Source organism: Periplaneta americana, chromosome 7, assembly GCF_040183065.1.
Source record: "Periplaneta americana isolate PAMFEO1 chromosome 7, P.americana_PAMFEO1_priV1, whole genome shotgun sequence".
In the NCBI taxonomy this organism is placed as follows: domain Eukaryota; kingdom Metazoa; phylum Arthropoda; class Insecta; order Blattodea; family Blattidae; genus Periplaneta; species Periplaneta americana.
This window is the reverse complement of record NC_091123.1, coordinates 121012262-121032472: the sequence shown is the minus strand read 5'-3', so window position 1 is coordinate 121032472 and position 20211 is coordinate 121012262. Positions and strand designations below refer to the sequence as shown.

At 34.6% G+C, this 20211-nt stretch overlaps 1 protein-coding gene across 4 annotated transcripts in view; it reads right to left on the bottom strand.

The window, feature by feature from the left end:
• The window catches only part of LOC138703408 (uncharacterized), a 74978-nt gene that overhangs the window by 38648 nt on the left and 16119 nt on the right, over positions 1-20211 (bottom strand). Inside the window, exon 1 of one of the 4 annotated variants that reach the window (XM_069831236.1) lies at positions 2013-2174. The exons of the other annotated variants lie outside the window; for them this stretch is intronic. The gene's annotated coding sequence lies outside the window, so the exon portion shown is untranslated. Of the gene's footprint in view, positions 1-2012; positions 2175-20211 lie in introns of those variants that run through there. 4 annotated transcript variants of the gene reach the window in all.

The following is a 20211-nucleotide window of genomic DNA, read 5'->3' as shown; positions in this document are numbered from 1 at the left end:
TAAATGTGTAGAAAAATGAATTTAAAATATCAATTTTCCGTCACGAAAAACTATTTGTAATTGTGAAATATGACTAAGGCATGAATTTTGAGGACGATTATGTTCACTATTTCGTTTATATGACGTCATTCCATTTTCGACCAATGAAGTGTAATGAAATTTTGAATTTCAACCAATCACAGTCACACTTTGCGATGATTTTGCAGCTAGATTTGTCGCTATCAATTTATCACATGGTCGTTCTTTTGTTTAGTCATTGTTGCCAACTGTTTCCCCGTAAATTGATGATCATGAATACATTAAGATGCAACTACACGGTTAAACTTTTCTTTCAACTTTAAAGCAATGAATGCAAGATTGATATTTTAATATTAATTAATATATTTACGCAGTGCAGACGACGTTCAAAACGGTGCACCATGTAGACACAAAATCTTCATACATCTTAATTGAACGTACCTTTTAAACTTGATTCTTTCAATATTCTTCCCAGATTGCACGCATACGCGATTGGAATATTGAGCTTGTAGATGCAACTTTAGTTCCGTTACACACTACAGCGAGAATGCGTTTGTCGAGCTATAAAAAATGCTTTCGTGTAGCACTGATTGTAAGTAACGGTCGAAATAAGGCACAGCTGACATTGGTCCTGCTCCCACAGGTAACGTAACCTATAATTGTAGCCTATAAAATTTGTATTTTGTGAATGAAATTAAACAATTAAAAGGAAAAATTAATCAAATATTACAAAATAATGGCAATTCCGTCCCTTCTCTACGGCTGCGAATCTTGGGTTCTAAAGAAAAACGAAGAAAGAAGAATTGAAGCAGGTAAAGTGAAATTTCTTAGATATGTTGCGGGTTATACACTATTAGACAAAAAAGTAACGAAGATATTAGAAAATAATTAAAAATAGATAGTATAATTCAACCTATTAAAGAATATCAACATAATTGGAAAGAACATGTAAACAGACTGCCAACAACAAGTATAACGAGAGCAGCCATGAATTATAATCCATTAGGAAGGAGTTCATTAGGAAGACCAGTAAAACGTTGGCGAGATCAATTTTAATGGAGGCGGAACAGGCCGAAAGGCCTAAACCTTGAAGAAGAAGAAGAAGAAGAAGAAGAAGAAGAAGAAGAAGAAGAAGATGATGATGATGATGATGAATTAAACAATTAATAGAAAGTCAGATGTTCAAATTTATGTAACATCATCGCATATCAAACTCAAAGACCTTGCATAGTAATAATAAGGTATTTGATCAAACTGCCTTCCGTATGGCGTAATAAAATTCGTGTTTTAATTAGGCTTCATTGTGTAGCAACATGTCTCGCTGTGAATACATAAGCATTGGTGTATAGCTGTCCCCACTGTTACTGTTAAATTAAATTATGATTTCAGCAGATAATGAAAATGTATTTATGTTATAATAATAAGAGAAAAGTCCAGTACATGTAATTAACATTGTTAAACCTGTATTTCGCTTTTCGCAATTGGCATTACTGAATAATAACATCGAATTTCTTTATTGCAGTAATCAATATTCATCTACGAGTATTTCAAATTCACAATGTCTGAATAGGTTAAGTATTCGTTAATATACAATTAATTATTAACATTTTGTGATCGAATTTTAGCGATATATTATTTACATTTTTATTTTATTCACGAAATAGCCCTAATAAATGTCACTCGAGGTCTGAGATTTCCCAGATAAATCTCAGACGTCTTGTGACATTACTACAGATAAAATTTGGCCAGCATATAAGTGAAAGGTCACTGATTTTTGTTTCTTTGCCTAAATAGGAAAATGTTTTTCTTTTTCTCGAAAGAATGACCAAAATTTCACCCATCTTCTCCTTTACATGAATTAATTTATATAATATAAAGATAGAATGGAATTGTGAATCTGAATTGCTCCAAGATGACTACCCTTACTCGTCTCTCTATATATCTTACCATACCAAACTGATTATAAGTTGGCAACTTAACTGAAAAATACTTACTTTTTTTTCTCTGTTATGGATCCCAGTTTAAATACCATAGTACTACCGTTGTTGCAGCATTCTAGAGTTCTGTTATTTGTACTGATTTCAAGAGAACATCTGCAAGGCTTTGTACTTAGCTTTATGTCCAGAGCTTCAGCTACTTGCTCTGTATCTGGTCGAGATTGCGTTATCTCCTCATGTCACGCGTAGAATAATCTCTTATGATAAGTAAATTGTTGAAATGATATATGCCTATTGGAAAATATAATGAATTGAAGATTAATAAACAATCAGCTGAATTTCATTTGAAAAGTGCTTGTCTTTACACATTGCAATTGCAGTAGTTTTGTCGTCAAGTTTTGTTCCCTTTGTTTGATTATTTGGTCACTTTTATTAAGGTTATATCCGACAATAAATTCATATATGGAGGCTCAGAAGCCAGTCAGTGTAAGTCACTAGATATCCAATTCTGAAATACTGCGCTTGAGCAGAGCCAGCGACATAGAAAGCCGGAGCCTTAGATCGGCAACACTATAAATAATACACTATAAAATACAAAAGCATGTGTTTGTGTTAATGTCGAAGTTCAATGTAAATGAATGGTATAACATAAGTGTGTTCAATGAAATTATGTTCGCGGTTATACCAAACGTTCGTTATTAATGTATTGGCCATTAAGGCAAGACAATAAGTGAAAATAAAATGGCTGTAATCTTTGAAAACTTTTACGGTTAATGATGACAAAGTGATTGATAATTCTTCTAGATATTAAATATTTTATAAACTACATTTTTATAGTCTTGTTTGTGGTTTGTGGTCCAGTAGGAATGATGTTCCAGCTACGTTTTTAGCTTCCCACCTGCTATATGTATGAACAAAGTTACTCATTTGATTTTCAAGTTCATTTTGTGATCCCATAAATATTGCAATTTTTTTCAAGACTCGGAATGCTGCTATACAGTATGTCAGAGCAAAATTTAATTTCTAGATGCACATACTCACTCTGCCGGTTTCCAAGATTTGTTTATTGTGTTTTTTTTTTTTTTGTAGTTAGTTATTTATGAACATGTTTCTTTTCAGTTCGTATTTACAAGATTTAATGCTCACAGAGTTTACGCTAATTGGCACATACTTAATAGATAATTTTGTCAATTAAAGTAGCAATGTCGTCAGTTTGCTTATCAACATTATAATGTTAAAATTTACAAAATAGTTCAATATTTACAACATTATTTCACACTGTTGAGGGTTTTAGGCGAAACATAATCTGAACACGTAACAAATAACACATGAATATGAATACATACTGTACGTGTACAGATATCACTGCTGATAGAGTAAATACATGTAGATTACATATTAAAATACTTAAGAAACAATTCATATATACAGAGTGATTCAGAACTTATGTTACAGAAGAATATGGTAGATAGAGAGTACTAAAAGAAATATTTTTCACTAAGCAATGTGTGTGCTATCCCTCACCGGTCGGTGTGGCGTTGCACTTGTTTCATTATTGTTGTTGGTGGTAGGAAATTATTCATGTAAGGGCCAATCAGCGTATAGGTAATTAAGTATGGATACTTCGCGTCGGTACATTTGATGTAGCCGGACTGATTTCAATGACCTTCAAGCCACCTAGAGCGTGAGATTCTGCTTTCTCCCTAGAGTTGGCGCTGACTTCACATCAGCTAGCAGTGGACACAGCGGAAATATAACACATAAAAGCCGTTCAGAGCAGAAGTGGTGTAAGTCAGAAATGGATAATGAGAGTTAAAGTAAACATTCTGTAAAATACAGCGCAAAATAGCAATTAATATTCAATTTATTTAAACTATTAGCAGTCAGTGGATAGCAAGAAGGACAGATTAATTGCTACTTTGCGCTGTATTTTACAGAATTTTTACTTTAAAGCTCATTACCCTATTTTGACTTACACCACTTTTGCTCTGAACGGCTCATATAATTAATACATCTAGATACATTATATACTCAAATAAAATAAATTGGATCCATAAAATAATAAATCCGTCATTAACTGTAATGTCTAGACTCTAGAGTTTCTTTATAATGAGAGTTAAGACGTTGGCCCCAACAACAATTAAAATATGTAATGATTTGATAGTACTGAAAATGGAAAAACAAAACTCTTATGAGAAGTAAAACCATATACCGAAATTATATTATAAACAAATAATAAAGGAATTTGATATATAATTTTATAATGTATTGTATTACATTATAATATAATTTATTATATCTGAAATATAAAAAAAAAATATTATTACAACTAGTTTGTCACGGAGAAATAAGGAAAAACTGTTAACTTAATTTATTTGAAGCAAAGCGTTACTGGATTATGCAATGAGGTAGGCGATATTTGGATCATGTGTCTCAACTCTACACTCAATATCTTAGCATATGCTCGATTACACTACCCTCTAGCGCTTGAAAGTGGAGCTAAAAGCCGGCTCACAGAGAAACAAAACACAGGAAAATTCGCTCAGTGTCCATTCTTTATAATCCCTATTCGCTGGGCCAATGCTTGACTCTGCTGACTGAGCTTACAATGAAAAGCAACAGATAATAATACTCAACAACTTGAGCATTACAGAAGAGCTTGGAACCAACGCCTCCTTTCTTCTAAACCAGAAATCAGTCACTAAATGTGCAATGTATGTGTGCGGAACGCCGGTCTGTGCAGATTGCTTCATTCACGTGTTGCTCTTACCAGTTCTTAGCTGGAGAGATGTACAAGAATCTATTCTGCGCTTCTAGTATTCAATTGAATTGACATTTGGACATTATAAACACACTTAGCAGAAGGAAAAAACACAATTATTGTCAGTGTCTATATTTGACAATAATTTTAACACAAGAAACAATAGACTTACTTAGTTATAGTTCACAAAGCAGTCCTTTGTAAAGAATCATTCATTTACATGATTTGTATACAGTATTTGAAGAAAATATAAATATTGCAGTAATTTCGAAACAACAAAAAACGAACACAGTACTTCATTTTACGTAGTAAGTTAGGTATTGATTATTTCAAAGCAACACTCTTTCATTGATCATCAAGAATTATTGGGCCCAGTTGTGCACAAATGTTAAAGAAAATATTTTACTCCCAATGACATCCAATAGGACATTGTGAGGCTTTTACACCGGAATCATTTCCTTGCTGTATGTTAATATAAATTCACATTATTAATTATTAATAAATTGGATAAATTAAGCTTGATTTTAAATTCATATATATTTTATTTGTAAAACGTTCAGGGCAAGTATCAGCAAGTTGGGAGCTTTACTGAAATGAGTTAAAAGAGTAGTTCACAAGCTGTGAAGCGAGGATATTTTCTTTGTCAGGTTTAAAGATTTATTAACGTAAGTATATTAACGTAATATAGTAACGTGAGATGGAAATTTTGCCATTATATATTTTTCCGCCTTACAATTAGTTGCTTTCTTCCTTAGAACCTCAAGACCTCACACGTATTCCTCACTCAATATTCTCATCACTTATTAGCTTATCAAATAAAAGTTGTAAGTCGTCTAATCTTTGATGGCTGTGTTAGTACAGACTCCAAAACAACGCTATTGTCACGTTTGTTTCGCCGTGATAATACTTATTAAGAAATAAGAGTTGGAGAATATCATATTTTGAGAACTTTACTAATCTGATCTAAATTCTCACATCACTATTAGATCCACATGAGATGATGAAAGCCTTTCATTTTAAAATAATTACTGTTGGCTGAGGAAAACATTATAACAATTATGTTATATGATTCGTGATTTCTCTTCTTCGTTATATCTGTGGACTCCTCACTTTATTTTTCATAACGCATTCACAGTCACAGCTCAATGAGCACACTCGCACAGAGACAAGTGCACAATGTGCGCGACTGTACAATGTGTAAGGTTTTGGCATGCCTGTTGTAAACAATACTGACATCGCAGAAGCATTGACTGTCGCATCCGTTCAAATATACCACGAGTAGTACGTATGATGTTACAGACATTGACAATCCGTGAAAGAAAATCATCGACCTGACCTGTGGCGTACACTAGAGTCTTCAGGTGACCCCACAAGAAGAAGTCAAGCGGATTAAGGCCTAGCGATCTTGCTGACCAAGGGACGGGACCTTGATAAAACCAATCCATCTGTCACCAAATGTTGCGTCTGCTATTGCCTTGCCGCAAGACTGAAGTGTGCAGGATCTCCGTCATGCTAGAATCATATCCTGGTGCGGTACATTTTCCAATAAAACGGGCAGGATATTTTCTAATCGTGTTGTATTGTACAATCCGGTTCGTGATCAGAGGTACAGTATTCTTCCGTCTCTCCCTACAAAACGAACTCAGGCATCGCAGTGCATTTTCAATTCATAGTGAACAGTTTCTTCGAACTACTGTAGTTGCAAGTATGTACACGGTTGTTACTTGCAACACTAACGCCTTCAACATCGCCGAGGGACATTAAAACTTGTGAAGTATGTATCCTATTTCATTTTCCACCATCACTAGATTGTACTATTAACAGCAGAATATAACGAAGCACATTGACGTCGTTGTTTACATTCACAGTACGTGTGTCTACTATGTTCAAGGAACTCTATTGTCAAGTCGTGCGTACATTGGTTGCTAAAATGTCCCGGATCCTAAGCCTGATAATAATAATAATAATAATAATAATAATAATAATAATAATAATAACAGTAATAATTTTTATTTATTTTTTTTTTCATTCATTCATTCATTTATTTAGAATATTAACGTGCTAAACAACAGCACAAAGGCCAATTACAGTTTAGCACAAGTACAATAAACAAAAAAAAAAAAAAACAAATGATGATTAGAATGAATGACAGAAAATGGCAGTGAGATGGAATACAATCAATATAATAGTCAACATTAATCACTGACCAAATGCTAACATAATAGATAGTAATATCTAACAAATACCGGTAATAAAAGATATTAAATAACTAGTAAGGATATATCATGCATAAGTAAAATCAAATCAGATCGTGCAAATTAGCACTTTTAATACACCTGGCTACTGGAGAAAAGAATTTATATAATTTAGTGAAGAAAATTCCTTGACCACAAAAACCTTTCACGGAAATTCTAAGATAGGTGTTACACAATCAGTGACACCATTAATGGCATTACTAAAGAAAGTGTAAACAATATCCTGACGTCTCGAATACAAACTGGTACTGTTAAAGTATTTACCAGATAGTTCATAATTTAAAGAAGAGGAGTTGGGTACAAATCTGAATGCACAAAGAGAAATTAATTTTCTTTGGACATTTTCTAGTTTAGCCCAATCAGTAGCAGTAATAGAGTTCCGTGCAACAGATGCATATTCTAATTTAGACCTTACTAAAGTATAATATAATGTAAGCACAATAATAATAATAATAATAATAATAATAATAATAATAATAATAATAATAATAATAATTTTATGAACTTACATTTACCCATTACTTTGTGATTCAATTCATTTGTAAATAACAGGAGTTTCTGGACCTATTTTCATGTAACAAATGTTCATCCTCTAAATGTGTAGCATGTTTCTCCAAAGTTTCTATATACATTTTAGTTACACCCAGTATATAATATTTTTGCTATTCCTAGTCATACTGATAACAAAGAACGTATTTTTCTCTTGTAAATGTACAGTGAACATAGAATAGGACCAAACTTCACATTCAAAATATGAAAAGTGTAGTATGTGCACCGTCCACTGCTGTGGGGTAACGGTTAGCCTGGCTGACCGTCAAACGATCGGTTACGGTTCAAATTCTGATTGAGACTAGTTACCTGGTTAAGGTGTTTTCCGAGTTTTTCCCTTAAGCCACAAAGACCAAACGCTGGGTAAGTTTCGCCGCTGGACCCTGGACTAATTTCGCTAGCATTTTCACCTTCACCTCACTCAGACGCTAAATAACCACAGCAGTTGAAAAAGCGACGTAAAATAACCAATTAAAAACAGTAAGTGTGCAATATAATTCAAATATTACAACCGCATAAGCATCTATAAATACTTGTTAGGAAACCAAAAACTGTAGGATGTGTAGGAGCACATTTATTTATTTAGAAGGTATTCATGGCACAAAATGAATAGGACAAAGTGAAACTTGGGTGAATGTTGAGACGGTTCCTCGTATAGGATAAGGAGGTTTTGATTAGATTAGTATTTCGTGTTAATATTCTTATATGGATAGTAAGTGTGGGACGTGTAAGAAGTTCCAGAATCTGAGACGGAAGTAACAGGTGGGCAGGAAGGCCGAAGCCAAGCTAGGCGGACAGGAAACATGTGTCCAGGCGTGGAGTTGACTGATGAGGGAATGTATGGACTTTGCCTGCGGGTGGTCAGTAAGATGACGCCAAGCCAGGTTCCAAAAGAGATGATCTGGTATATGTCAGAGAATTGTCAGGACGCCGGAAGTAAGGAGATGTTCTAGTTAACGAACAATTTTTGAAGAACGCGTCTTAAGTGACGTAAGTGTAATCATGGCCAATCAGGATTCTTAATAGAGACACGTGATATATAGATAGGAGGGCGAAATCGTATGTTTGGTGGTTGAAAGTAGAGGATAGATCTGGCAGATAGACAGAAGGCAGATATACAGCGTTCGGAGAGGACGCACTCCACATAGCCTATTCTCGGCAAACCTAACTCGGAAGTATAACAATTTACGGACTTAGAATTTTTTAGTGGGTGTAGTAAGAAGTCGTGTGTTGCATTATTATTATAAGTCTGAATTCTTTCCTCTCATCACGTTATCAACTGTCCGTTATATTACTGGTGTTTTATAGTACAAAATATATAATTACGTGAACTCAGAAATTAGTATACCAACTTGTAGGAAGTGAGAGCGAGATATTATACACTTAGACGCGCATTTCTGCTAATCTGAAACGAACACTTAATAATAATAATAATAATAATAATAATAATAATAATAATAATAATAATAATAATAATAATAATAATAAACGTTTTCATAGTTCTTACCAACAACTTCTGGTGTGCGCCTACATCATTTCAACCTACGAGCACGTCTCCCAAACCCCATGTCCCGACCGTTTTGCAGCTGACCTGGGACCTCATCCTCTACCGGAGTAATCTCGAGGAGGCTGGCGCCCAAATTAATCAGTGTACGTAGTTAATTATTGACATCGACGTGCCATCCTTGAGATACTTTCCATATACGACGGAGCTGGCAGCCGAGGGCAAGGAAAGGCGTCGTGGGCAACGACGACGACAGACGACCGCTGCATATTTCGGCGCCCCAACGAAGGCCGACCCGCTTCATATTTGGCGTCCCAACGTTGGGCTCGAGATGAACAACGTCGGGCTCGTGATGAACAACGTCGGGCACGAGATGGCAACAATGACCACGGCGGGGATCGACGCGAGGGCCGACAGCCGACGCAGGGTTAATGCGGCTGATGGCAAAAATGACCGCAGCGGGGATCGACGCGAGAGCCGACAGCTGACGCAGTGTTAGTAGAGCAGCTTGTAGTATCATGCAGTGTCAACGACCGACAGCCACAACACCATGCAGACCCCAAACAGCTGAGAACAATGATGGACGGTGGGGGAGACGATCAACCAGGCGTAACCTAGAAGACGTCGATACTTAAGCATAAAGGGATTCATTTCAATTGTTGTGTCCATATATATGTACATGTGTGTAATTCATTTTGGTAGGGTTTATTTTGTTTTTGAGTTTAAGGGGAATTGTTGAAGATATATTATATATTACATGTTGCTAAGGAGCCAGACTAGAAGTAAAAAAAAAAATGGAGACTACAGTAGGGACGAGTACTAGCCAAGATAAAGAAAGTTCGCGAGGCTCTGACAATGTCGCGTCGAATAGTGTGTTAGAGCGGATATTGGAACAGATGAATCAGATGAGGAACGAAATGATAGAAACTAGTAATAAATTAACGAGTGAGATAGCTGAGAATAGTAGCAGGCTAGAGAGCCAGTTCGGTAATTTGGAGAGTGAGATGGGTAAATTGGAATCTAGACTAGCTGAGAATAGTAGAAGGCTAGAGAGCCAGTTCGGTAATTTGAAGAGTGAGATGGCTGAGAATAGTAGTAGGCTAGAGAGCCAGTTAATGGAAAGTTCTGACGTATATCAAGAGCAAATTGGTCAATTAAGAAATATAATGAACGAGAGATCTAATAGATTGGGAAATATGATAGAAGAGAGCTATAATAGATTGGGAAATGTACTAGCCGAGAACAATAATGAAGTGGAAAGTAAATTAATTGAAGACATTAGTGAATTGAATAATAAGATAGCCGAGAATAATAATGAAGTGGAAAGTAAATTAATTGTGGATATTAATGAATTGAATAATAAGATGGCCGAGAGTAGTAATGAAGTGGAAAGTAAATTAATTGTAGATATTGGTGAATTGAATAATAAGATAGCCGACAATAGTAATGAAGTGGAAAGTAAATTAATTGAGAATATTAATGGATTGGATAATAAGATAGCTCAGAATAATAATGAAGTGGAAAGTAAATTAATTGAGGATATTAGTGAATTGAATAATATGGTAGCCGAGAATAGTAATGAAGTGGAAAGTAAATTAATTGTAGATATTGGTGAATTGAATAATAAGATAGCCGACAATAGTAATGAAGTGGAAAGTAAATTAATTGAGAATATTAATGGATTGGATAATAAGATAGCTCAGAATAATAATGAAGTGGAAAGTAAATTAATTGTGGATATTAGTGAATTGGTTAATAAGGTAGCCGAGAATAGTAATGAAGTGGAAAGTAAATTAATTGTAGATATTGGTGAATTGAATAATAAGATAGCCGACAATAGTAATGAAGTGGAAAGTAAATTAATTGTAGATATTGGTGAATTGAATAATAAGATAGCCGACAATAGTAATGAAGTGGAAAGTAAATTAATTGTAGATATTGGTGAATTGAATAATAAGATAGCCGACAATAGTAATGAAGTGGAAAGTAAATTAATTGAGAATATTAATGGATTGGATAATAAGATAGCTCAGAATAATAATGAAGTGGAAAGTAAATTAATTGAGGATATTAGTGAATTGAATAATATGGTAGCCGAGAATAGTAATGAAGTGGAAAGTAAATTAATTGTAGATATTGGTGAATTGAATAATAAGATAGCCGACAATAGTAATGAAGTGGAAAGTAAATTAATTGAGAATATTAATGGATTGGATAATAAGATAGCTCAGAATAATAATGAAGTGGAAAGTAAATTAATTGTGGATATTAGTGAATTGGATAATAAGGTAGCCGAGAATAGTAATGAAGTGGAAAGTAAATTAATTGTGGATACTAGTGAATTGGATAATAAGATAGCAGAGAATAGTAATGAAGTGAGAAGTAAATTAGCTGTGGATATTGATGAATTGGAAGATAATCTAGATGAGAATTGTAATGAATTGGATAATAAATTAGAAGAGAATATTGATGAATTGAACAATATGGTAGCTGCGAATTGTAATGAAGTGGAAATTAAATTATCTGTGAATATTAATGAGGTGAATGAGAAACTAGATGAAAATAGTACTGAACTGAAATATAAGTTAGCTGAGAATATTAATGAAGTGAGTAATGAACTAGCTACGAATTGTAATGAAGTGGAAATTAAATTAGCTGTGAATATTAATGAGTTGAAAGAGAAACTTGATGAAAATAGTACTGAACTGAAAGATAAGCTAGCTGAGAATATTAGTGAATTGAATAATGAACTAGCTGAGAATAGTAACGAAGTGGAATTTAAATTAGCTGTGAATATCAATGAGTTGAAAGAGAAACTAGATGAAAATAGTACTGAACTGAAAGATAAGTTAGCCGAGAATATTAATGGATTGAATAATAAGATGGCAGGGGATAGTAATGAAGTGGAGAGTAAATTAGCTGAGGATATTAATGAGAATATTGGGGAATTGAATAGTAAGGTAGCTAGAAATAGTAATGAGCTGGAAAGTAAAATAACTATGGTTATTAATGGATTGGACGATAATCTCGATGAGAATAGTAATGAATTGGAGTATAGACTAGCCGAGGACAGTATCAGTCTAGAGAGCCAGGTGTTAGAAGGTTATAGAGCATTCAAGGAGCAAGTAAATAGAGTAATCGAAAAGTTTGATGAGTTTGGGAGCTATAGTGGACTTGCGAAAGAGAATATGAAAACCTTCACAAACATGGGGCGGAGGGCAGAAGAAGCCTTCCCACCCCACAGAGGGTACAATAGCAATGACCATAATGACGGTTGGAGCAGGGATCGGCCACACAGTGCTGGCGGTCATGGTTTACAACCTTACAATAATGACACGCGGTATTTTGCGAACCGATTTCCTAACAATGGTACAAAGCGGTACTGCGACGATCAAAGGAGTGAATATAGGAAGGGCTATTGGAGGCCTCATTTTTCTGCAGGAGGACAAAAAGTTAAGTGGAAGCATGCTGGTAGATTTAATGTGAGGAGAAGTGTGTCTCCACGTGTAAACTGTCAATTTAAGAATGGCACAATGACATATGAGGAAGGCCGCAGACGATCCCATTCGGGGAATGACGATCCGATTCATGATAGACATCCAGGCGACGTACCAGGTTAATAGACGAGAATTTGTGTAAAGTTGAAAATAATATGACTTTAATTATAAGAAAAATAAGAATGTGTTTGTTTTGTGCATGTAGTATTTGAGCGGTATAAGCAACTAGAACCAAGAACTGATTTCAGTGCTGAAAATGTTAACCTTGGAAAAATTTTTTATTACTTTTGTTTTCTTTTTGCCACCTTCAGAATTAGTGTTTTTGTATGTTTTCTTATAAGATCACGCGATAAGTAGTATTCCCTGTGGCAATAATTTGAAGATAATGTTAATAATGATTAATAATAATGATAGAATATTTTTTTTTATTAACTTCATATATGTTCATTTATCTGCAGAGGTTGAATGATTCGATTTGAATATGTATCCATTTTTTTAGAATCAATATTAAGTGCCAGACCATCATTTTAGTTTGCGATGTGTATTCAAGGTTGCAGCTAGTGTATGAGATAGGATAAATAGAGTCAGTTAGTATTTCAGAAGTATCATGTATCGTTTGGTATAATTCTGATTCTGGTTAATAATCATTTCGGTTTTATGAATGTAAATGTGTTTTCAAGGCTGAAGCTAATGTTTGAAGTATGATATAAAGGGTTAATTGGTATTTTAAAATGTATTATGTATTATTTATCATATTTTTTTGTTATTGTGGTTCATAATTCTTATTTCTATGTTATAAGTATAAGTATGAATCAAGGAACCGATCATGAATGTGAGTGAGAGAGCGCCATTGTATTCGGATGTGCCCTGAATGTTACGATTGGATGCTGTATATATGTCAGGTAGAGGTCAGTTAAACTGGCGTGTGAGGTGTAAGCAGGCGTGAGGTGTGTATATAGATTCATACATGTGAATAGTTGTAAATGTGTAATATTTGTAAGTGTAAATTTGTACATTGTTTATAAGCATAGCAAAAGGTGTATCCAAGTGTGACTAATTAGGGGACACCGGAGACTAGTAGCGAAGGTATTTTATGGGGCGTCTCATAACAACAAATATTCCCTTGGGAATATTCTTTGTTATGAGAGGGCATTTGAGACGGTTCCTCGTATAGGATAAGGAGGTTTTGATTAGATTAGTATTTCGTGTTAATATTCTTATATGGATAGTAAGTGTGGGACGTGTAAGAAGTTCCAGAATCTGAGACGGAAGTAACAGGTGGGCAGGAAGACCGAAGCCAAGCTAGGCGGACAGGAAACATGTGTCCAGGCGTGGAGTTGACTGATGAGGGAATGTATGGACTTTGCCTGCGGGTGGTCAGTAAGATGACGCCAAGCCAGGTTCCAAAAGAGATGATCTGGTATATGTCAGAGAATTGTCAGGACGCCGGAAGTAAGGAGATGTTCTAGTTAACGAACAATTTTTGAAGAACGCGTCTTAAGTGACGTAAGTGTAATCATGGCCAATCAGGATTCTTAATAGAGACACGTGATATATAGATAGGAGGGCGAAATCGTATGTTTGGTGGTTGAAAGTAGAGGATAGATTTGGCAGATAGACAGAAGGCAGATATACAGCGTTCGGAGAGGACGCACTCCACATAGCCTATTCTCGGCAAACCTAACTCGGAAGTATAACAATTTACGGACTTAGAATTTTTTAGTGGGTGTAGTAAGAAGTCGTGTGTTGCATTATTATTATAAGTCTGAATTCTTTCCTCTCATCACGTTATCAACTGTCCGTTATATTACTGGTGTTTTATAGTACAAAATATATAATTACGTGAACTCAGAAATTAGTATACCAACTTGTAGGAAGTGAGAGCGAGATATTATACACTTGGACGCGCATTTCTGCTAATCTGAAACGAACACTTAATAATAATAATAATAATAATAATAATAATAATAATAATAATAATAATAAACGTTTTCATAGTTCTTACCAACAACTTCTGGTGTGCGCCTACATCATTTCAACCTACGAGCACGTCTCCCAAACCCCATGTCCCGACCGTTTTGCAGCTGACCTGGGACCTCATCCTCTACCGGAGTAATCTTGAGGAGGCTGGCGCCCAAATTAATCAGTGTACGTAGTTAATTATTGACATCGACGTGCCATCCTTGAGATACTTTCCATATACGACGGAGCTGGCAGCCGAGGGCAAGGAAAGGCGTCGTGGGCAACGACGACGACAGACGACCGCTGCATATTTCGGCGCCCCAACGAAGGCCGACCCGCTTCAATGTAGGCTAATGATGTAGATAATTATAATTTTCAATTACTAAACAGAAGCGTTTTATCAAACTAAATAAGTATGGTTAGATGTGGATAGTTTTGGTTACTTTAAATTCACATATATTTTTTTATATTTCTGCATTTACCTACAATGCCAGTGACTTTTATGCGATTATAAAGGCAAGAGTTAAGTATATCAAGATGCACATAATCTAATAAATTAACTTTTTTTTTTCTTTTGGACTCTTGCCATGTGTTAACTGAAGTTTCATAATATGGTATTGTGCTGGCCTTTTTTATAGCAAGAGCCCTCTTTTTCTTATTATGACGTATTAATGCTATTTTCAGTATAACTATAATTGTATTAATTCCATGCCCTAGGATACTCATCCTTAAGTTGCTTTCGAATAAACACCAGTGTTCAATTATCCATTCTTTTCATCATATCTTTATTTTATTAGCCACTCCAATAAATTCTGTCTTAACACATGATGATATTATCACAGTCTACTATATACAGTCACGAAGCTTGAGTTTTGAGGGTGCTAGAAACAATAGACTGTGACGGTACTATTTTGCATTGCCTCTAATGAGGCGATATTAGCGATCCTAGTGGTGAGCAACTATCTAATGTTTGCATATTTACTACGTATTGAGCTTCGAGACTGTATATACTAGACTGTGATAATATAATAAGGAAGTATTTTTTCAAAATCAAAGAAGTAAACTAGAATAAAAAAGTTAAGTAACATTGCAGGTTTGCCATATGCACAGAAATATTACAGTACTACGAATCTTTTCTGTATAACCTATCCTAGGAGACAAACATGACCTAATTCGACGAATGAAATTCGAAGATAAACAGCTGTTTCATCGTGGCTAACGAGAAAGACAGGCTACGGCGCGAATCGGAGTTACGTGGTTATCGTGGTCTAATCATGACCATCTTGACAATCGCCTTATTTAAATACATGTTCAGAGTTCTAACAACAAAGGAATTGCTATATTAAACTCCTGTTAAACGTGAATTTATATATAAACGTATTTAATGTTGGTCATGTTGTGATTAATAATGTATAGTCGCGTCGTAGCCTGTCTTTGTCGATAGCCACGTGTTTCATGTTATAACGTAATAATGTAATTGATATGTCACTTGTAGCGATTATCCGGTAATGTACAAGACACTTTATTTTTTTCGTGGAACGGAAAGATACATAAAGAATAGTACTTGGATTTATTTACTGTGTACTCCTCTCCTAAAAGGATGAAAACTTATTTAATTATGTATTTTAATTTTAATGTTAGTACATAAGATAGGTTATACACTGTATTTCATAAGAGTATTGGACATCAGTAATGCAAATTTATTACAAAATTTAAAGCGATAAACAATTAATACATAATATGTGTGAGTCGAAAGGCTATGATAGACTTTCTTCTTTAACATAATAACAATAACAATAATAATATTAACAATAATAACAGTAGTACTAATAATAACAATAATAATGATAATAATAATAGTGATAAAGTCCACTAATATTCTTAGAGATACTCTTTCATACCATTCTATATCATCTTGAAACAATGAACATTGTGGAAGATGAGATCGTATTAATGAATACATAATATATTTATACCTGATTGAGAAGTATACTATTTTATACTAATTTGAAAACATTTTTTATTATTATTGCATGATATATTCAGGTATTTATGATAAATGAACTAATTGATTAGCGTGTTCAAGCAAAGTTTTCCAGTTCCAATCTTCAGAGGAGTGTTTCTATTTTGTGTGAGCTATGTGAAAGGCTCCGCCAAAGCAGCGTGAGCTATCACTTAGTGCGCGACAATTGACGCAGTAACATCAGGTTCCGTGATGGTATCTTTACCAACGAACAATCCACACGGAGCGAGTTAATCACTGCGAGGCACTTTCGATAGCATCCAAAAACCGATTGGAATTGGCTCATGGATGAGGCAGCCTCGTACTGTTGTGAGGCGTAGTATCCATTGAGCAGTCTCATTTCGTGGATACGCGCTTTTAGAACCGAAGGGCATGGTGGAAGAAGGACCTATCCCACGCCTCAATCGTTTTTATTATTATTATTATTATTATTATTATTATTATTATTATTATTATTATTATTATTATTATTATTATTGTTACTGCAAAATATGACAGCAATTAGTTCTTATTTTTAAAACATTCTAAAATCTATTACTGACTTGCTTGTCGATATACAGTATTAATATGGGAAGAAAATAAATTTAAATTACAAAAAAAAAAAAACTTCTACAATTTTTTAAAATATCTTGGCGCGATGTAGTAAGATCAGGTGAGGCCTTAGGATTCGCCAAAAGATTACCTGGCATTTGTTTTATCTTTGGGAAAAACATCGGAAAAACACAACCAGGTAACCAAATCAAAAGGAGTGAATTGAAGTGAGGCCGAGGACTCGTCATAGATCATCCGGCATCAGTCCCACGGCTGGGAAAAACCTCGGAAGTAACCATTCAATGAGACCAAACGGGGGATCCAACCCAAGCCCGAGCGCAGCTCCGGATCGGCAGGCCAGCGAGTCTGCCGACTGAGCTACATTGATGGCTCTACTAAAGATATACAGTACATAGCCAATTAGATTATTAAATTTACAAACGCAAACGATTATTCATCAGTTGAGTTATAAAATATAATGCAGATCAAGTTAATTCAATTTAAGGCATAAACAATTCAATCAGTTGAGATATACAGAAATTGATAATTATTTCAATGTATAATCATAAACAATTCATGAGTTGAGCTGTACAGACTACTATACAATTTACAGCATACACAATTCATCAATTGAGCTATACAGACTACTATTCAATTTACAGTATATACAATTCATCAATAGAGCTATACAGACTACTATTGAATTTACTGTATATACAATTCATCAGTAGAGCTATACGACTAGTATTCATTTTAAAAGCATATACAATTCATCAGCCAAACTATACAAACATATACAATACATAGTAGACTATTCCATACAGCTCGACTGTGAAGGACCTTGGCATTTAAATGCATTTGTCACCTGGAATGGAATGAACAAGTGAATCATACCTCTAAAAAATATTTTAGATTATTCACTCATTAAAGCGACTTTCTTCCTGATAAACTAAAATTAATCCTTGTACAAACACTCCTGATGCCACAATTCGACTACTGCGATGTTATATTAAGTAATCTAAATGCAAATTTGAGCAGCAGGCTACAACGTGTGCATAATGCGTGCATCCTTTACATTTGCAATATTCGTAAGTATGATCATGTTTCCCCGTCTTTCCAAAATCTGTCTTGCCTAAGGCTAAGCGATCGACGAGTCCTGCATTCTTTTATTCTCTTATTTCAAATTCTGCGCACCACTACTCCAATCTATTTGGCTTCTTGTTTTCAAAATTTATCCGCATATCACCAGGTTTCATCATAACATTTTACTCATTATACCCTACCACAAGACATCTTTTGAGTACACGCATTTAATTTACTTATATTTTGTAGAAAATATTATAACATACACCCAAAATATGGTGTGATACTTGGCTATTATTTAAGTAGACCTACTTCAGACTAACACCATTTATATAACATGTGAGTTAAGCTACATTACTAAAATAGATCATGATGCAAGTCTAATTATTATCCTTATGAACAAACACGTAATAGTATGAAAAACAGAACAATGTACAGTCCTGCAATTATAAAAAAACAAAAATTAAAACTTTCATCATTTTCAAGACAGATTTCATTTTCATTGTTGTGAGGTGTAGTGTAAGGTAGGCCTTCTTTACTATCAAGTATTTCAATTAGTAATCGTTCTCTCTGAAGCTGAAGTTTTGTTAATTTATACTGTTCCAACAATACTAGTCGTTGTAGTTCTGTATTGGTAAGACTTTTAGTTTCTTCAGTTCCAGAGAAATCGTGTTTAGCTTTCTTTGAGGGCGGTGGTTTGGGTGAAGACACTATACTACATGATGGTGGTGAAACAGTTTTATTCAATAATAACTTGTAAGGTGATAGTACTGCAAAGAATTGATTATAATGTTGTGTGGAGTCCTGTACCTTGTTATGTTACATAATATACCTCCATCAATTTTTGTTTTAAAGTTAAAGTGAGACTTAACAAATAAATTAAATAACATAATAACAGCAACTTTAAGTAATTATTTAGCAGTTGTAGTAAAGAAGTAGGCCTACCTGGAATTTTGTTCAATGTAGGATTTGTGTCCCCTTGTAGTATATTGTACAGTTTTCTTTCCCAGGAATTCAGGACTATTGCCTTGTTTCCCGTTCAGGTAAGATCAGTCTTCTTTTTAAGTCTTGTTTTGATGTTATTGATTTTTTTAGCAATTGTTTAGATGTGATAGATGTTCCGAAATTAATTTCATATAGGTAGTTTCTGTATTTCCTGAATAGCTGCATTGTTTATATTTTTTGCATCTGGTACCTGCGACTTCAGGAGAATATACGGATATTTGCTTATTGTTGAAGACAGAAATGCTGTTGTGCTCTCAACAGATATAGAAGTTTCACTTTCTCCATCCGACTCTGTTGAGTCCATTTTTACGTCTCACTTTTTATCCACTTACAGATACGAATGAAATAAATTTTGATTGTATGCAGTTCATAATAATGAAGTCGGACACCTGCATTAAGATTAAAGGGATGCCGACACGGCCAACAATGAGGAACACTGCAGCTTAGCCGTCCATATATGTGACTGACAGGAGCACGTGCTCGTAGATTAGAAGCACAGGGTTGGAGCATAAGGTAATTTTTATTCACATTATCAGAGGCTTATCCTCATGCTCCAACCCTTTGCTCACTATCATTTCCTCATGCTACAATCTCGTGCTTATACTCAATTGCTCTAGTTTTATTCACTCGTTGCAGATCCAAGGCTTCTAGACTCTCAATAGGTTATCTCGTTTTTCAATAGCCTATCAAATAGCTAATTGGCTGATGACGCGCGAAGAGTCTATGTTGATTGTTCCTTTATTTTCAATGATAAGCGTGCATTATAACCATAATCGCCTCAAATAAAAACATTACAAGGAATATAAACCAAGTATGTACGTATCATGGAATAAAATAAATACGTTGAAAATGTTTATACCGTGTATATAAAAGCTGTACTTGTCACTGCATTGTTTTTCTGTATTTCTGCTCTCAGTGTCTGCCGTCCGTTTTAGTCTGCTAGTTTTCAGGCTTGTGTTCACATACTAGAGTCGTATAAAGAACCTAGTTTTGACTGTACAATCAACAATAAAATTTCACGTGTAACGTTATGTACGAACATTGCCACATATTCTTTGGTTCTTTTTATAATATTCCGCCCCTTTT